Raw genomic sequence first — 4702 nt, 5'->3', positions numbered from 1 at the left:
CACAAGCCGCGGCTGATAGAACCGCCCGAGTCCTGAAGTGGTTCTTCTAACTTTGTAACAGCATCGCCGGACACAGACGGCTCCGAGTCTGGATCAACATCGCCACCCAATGGCGGCTGGAGAACTTCTCCCTGGAGCTCACCACGCTTTCACATCCAGATCTCAGTAACAGACTGTGACAGAGTGATTTTCCAAACAAGACACGAGTTGCTGTTAGCTCTTTCTAAAGCGTTAATATAGGTTTTCTGTGATTAAATTTCAGATGTTACAGAAAAATTTGTTTTCTCTTAACAGAAACCTATGCTTTTGGACGTCGGGCAATACAATCTCCATTTATTTTACCCACAGTGGCTGATAATTTTTAGACCCACTTCAGGTTTTCTGCTACTACAACCCGAAGTCACAGCTCAATCTTTACATTAAAACTTGCCACGTTTTCTTTATTTCATCCTCCCAAAATCTTGAAGAGTTTAAACGCAAATACTAACTTGACTAATCACTCTGCCACTGTAATATCATTCTATCAAAGTACAATAAAATACAGAGGAAAAAAATGTAAGTCAAGTAAATAAAACAAAGAAATTGAAGAAAACAGCACACTGTGGGTTTTTTTCCTACCATTCCTCCTCTGCTCCTGAAAATGTGCAACAAGAGAGATTGCTTCTAGAAGAGGAATTTAAAAAAATCAACAAAATCAATCCAAACCAAGACCAAATTTAAAAATCTCTGGAAATTGATGGGAGCAGCCATAAAGGTGATCAATGGAAAAACACTGACAGAGTACATCTGCTAAAACACCGAGACAAGACAAGGCCGGTCAGCCTGGGGCTAGCCCTGTGAACCAGAAGCATGCCTGATCAGCACAGCACCACCTCAGCTCGCTCAGCAATCTGTACCAGGGAAAACAAAAGTTATCGCCAAGAACTCCAGCTCTCGTGACACGTCTCAGACAGACATACGGATACCGCAGGAGCACTGCTGGTAGGATTTCTGGTGAATTGACACGCACCACATTAATCCCGCTTAGAGGAATAAAAGTCAGCGAACTATGCAGATTTCCAGATGTTTCTTTACTGAGCACTTCAAGGAACATTTTGTGAATGTGCACACATGGGCCAACTGGTAAAGTGCCTATACATGTACACACTGCTGCTCCATAGGATTTGGGTTGCAGCTGGATCAAAAAAGAGGAATTCTGATGGGAGCACATGCTGTTCAAAGGGAGTTCAGCTGTTCCCCTTACCCTACATTCCTGAAGTGGCAGCTCCAGTCTGCAGTGGCAAGAAGGTACAGGTCAACAAACAAGTCAAGGAACCACACAAAGATGCCAGGAATTAGGTTCTGGTCTGTGATGACTTGCCAAATCTGACCGAGAGGAACTAAGTTTTTCAGTTTCATCAGCAACTCTTTGGTGTATGAAACTGTGATTAACAGCTGTGTTTTAAGAACTCTGCTCTGATATCTGGCAAGGTTTCTGAAGTGACACGTCCTTTCTTACACTCTTGAATACAGACAAGGAAAATGGATGGGTGACTAAGACAGACAAAAGCCTTCAGAAACTTAACAGAGGAGAATCTGCATTGCATTCGTACGGATGATTAAGCTATGTACGTGAATTTGGAATTTCAAATGGCAACGAATCCAGTATCCACAACTGAGTCATGTGAAAGCTTATGGCTTCTAATTCTCAAAACAGTAACTTCAAAAACCATATGAAGGCAATTTTTTAATTATTTTTTTTTTTTACCAGCTTGTTCTGAAGGTTGACTGATAAACTCAGCACTTGCTTTGGGTAACAAACACGTCACATATAACAAAGAGGTACACTTTGCCTAGCAGCTGCATAATAGAAGTTACATCGCATATGATGATGGAGACACTGAACATTCTGAACATTTTCTCAGAGCAAGACAAGGCTCTGCAATCTTACAAGAAGAATGCAAAAATTCTTGGTTGGAGGAGTTTCAGACACCAAATTCCTCCCTGTTTGCTGGTCACCAGCTTCCTTACCACTTGACAGCTTCATTGCCACTACGGCAAGAGAACACCAAGCAAAAACTACGCTTCTATAGAATAGGCCTCAAGCACTACATGGTCCAAGAGGCATCATTTTTCAAGACTCCAGGAGTCTCTCTAGTGCCTCCTAGTGCTGGAACCGTGGTGTTTTTGGGGAACAAAGCATATAAGACTCTCCAGGACAAAACCATTCTAAAACTTTGGGGCTTCCCAATTAATCATGATTATTACCATTATATTAAAGAACATCTCCACCTACATGCAGTTCTCTCATTATTTCTCATGCAGTGCAGACATACAGATTTGGAAAAACAGAGGCTGTAATGTCAGCTGATACTCCTGCTGTACTAGTGACAGTCCTCAAGATAACTATTTGTCTTGGCCCTCTGCAAATGAATTAAAAATTCTCCATCCTATCCACATACAAAATTTCCTCTCTACTGTAAACATCAAACACTCAAACAACTTCCCTAATTCTTTTTTTTTTCCTTCTCAAAAAGGCTTTAGAACATTAACAAATTAAAAATGAATCTACTAGTATTTTAAACTTGCAAACATCAGAAACTGCTAAACTGGATACAAATTTGTTTACATCAGCATATCCTTCAGTTTAGACTGAATTACTACATAATACATTATTACAAAATTATTTCAGCTAAAATTCAGAACAATCCATTTCAATAAAAGAGCACAGTCTGTAATACCAGCAGCAGTGTCTAGAAGACTGTTTAATATATTTTAGGAATCCTCTATGTTTTTTTTCCACAGTGTTCCATATAAAGTCACTGTATGTATTTATTTAGAAGGTCAGAACTTATTAATTTGCTTTGTAACTTCAAATCTCAAGCAGCTGCTTTGAAATATAATACAGTTTCACCAACCAAATTCCATTATCAAATGTGGAAATGTGCAAGCAATCTTGCCCCTGTAGCAAAGGCTTTGCAAATCATTCTCTTTATTAGACATGAGAAATTTGACTACTTGTTAAACTGAGTTAGCTGGGGGAAAAGGACTGTGATCAAGGTCAGCCTAGGGGGTCTTTCTACCATGTTCTGGTGCTGTTTTCTATCACTCCGCTTGTCTGATGAACGACTCCCAAGTACAGGCAGATACAAATTGAAATTGACTCAAACCCTTGTTTCTCCTAAGCTTTCCATGAAACAGGTGCTAATCCTCAGTGGAGCCTGGGGATCAAAGACAAGCATATCAACATTCAAACAACTATTTGTAGCTTTCACAATCTGAGAAGTAATGAAATATACTCTATACCAGCATAGCAACAGAAAACATAAGTCAGAACATTATGTTTGGGGAATTCTTTGTTTTAACTGATTCTAAAAGCTAATTAAGACAGGCAGCAACAATGATGGCTGATGTAATGATCTATAGCAAAGACGGTGGAATACATGGTCATATAATTATTTTTGTGGAAGTAGCATCATTCTTTGCACTAAAATGAGGTTGTACAATTAATTCTAAATATTAAGAACTAACACCTCAATGAATATGTCTTCCTAAATCAAAATACTTTGATGTGCTTTGCTCAGACACTGAAAACGTAAGAAGTGCTAATTAACATGAGAGCATATGTGCGGCAATGTCTTGTTTCTTCTAACACTTTGTCCTGGCTGATCAACAGACTAGAATTCAGTGGCCTGCTGAATTCACAGCTGCAGACTACCTGAAACAAAGCCCAACCAAGTACTTGTATGCCTGCTCACGCTAGAACATTACTGTGGATTGCCAAAAATACATATGGGAACTTGAAAAGGAATAACCATGAAGCTACCCAAAAATCCATTGACTCAGAGTAACCTAAGCTGGTCTATGCCAGCTCAGTCAAAAAAAGCTAGTTGTGGCTAGCTGTCCTCCTGCACAGCTACCTATGGAAAAATGCAACTCCCACTCAGTAATGCCACCATTAAAGTACTCCATTTCACAATTCTGTCCATTCAAACTGAGAGTGGAATTTGGCAATTTCCTTTTTTCAAAACAAAGAACGGACTAGCAAGAAGTGCTGTGTCAAAGTATTTTATTAGTAAAGCTGAATTTTATTAGCATCTTGACTCATCACATAATTTAGAAGGGAGTATCTATTAAACAGCAGCTTGTTTTGCAGATAAGCTAGGTAGTAGTTAAAATACAATACCGGACTGCTGAGATAATTTCTCTTAATGCACAGCCAGTTTATGAGGCAATATGCAATCACACGGACACGTGTGCATATGTCAGACACACAGCACGATGTTAACAGATTTAAAGATGTCTGAGCGGCACGGCACTGTGCGAGGGGAAAAACCATAGCCCCAAGCCTTGGGCTGGGACTCTGGAAACAAACCACACCCCAGCTCAGACCTAAAAATGAAAAGTTAACTGAAGCAAATTGGCCACACTTCCTGGATGACTTAATGGTGTAACTGCACCTGTTTATTTCAGTGCATATGTAACTGTAAAACGGGCCAGAAATAACAGATCGGGAAAACATCACTCCAAAGAAATGGGGACACGCACTTGCATATGTAGCTTCTCCACCGGCAGCGACCAACAGCCCACAGCTACGCGTGACAGCTGACACTAACGTCTTCGTGCCCCGCGTCGGCGGGACCGCGACCCGAGCCGGTCCCGTCCCCAAGGCCCCAGCAGCGGCTCAGGAACGGCCGCAGGCCGTCGAGCGAGACCAGCTCGC

Source organism: Numida meleagris, chromosome 11, assembly GCF_002078875.1.
Source record: "Numida meleagris isolate 19003 breed g44 Domestic line chromosome 11, NumMel1.0, whole genome shotgun sequence".
NCBI lineage: Eukaryota > Metazoa > Chordata > Aves > Galliformes > Numididae > Numida > Numida meleagris.
The sequence above is the reverse complement of the archived record's forward strand: the minus strand, read 5'-3'. Positions refer to the sequence as shown.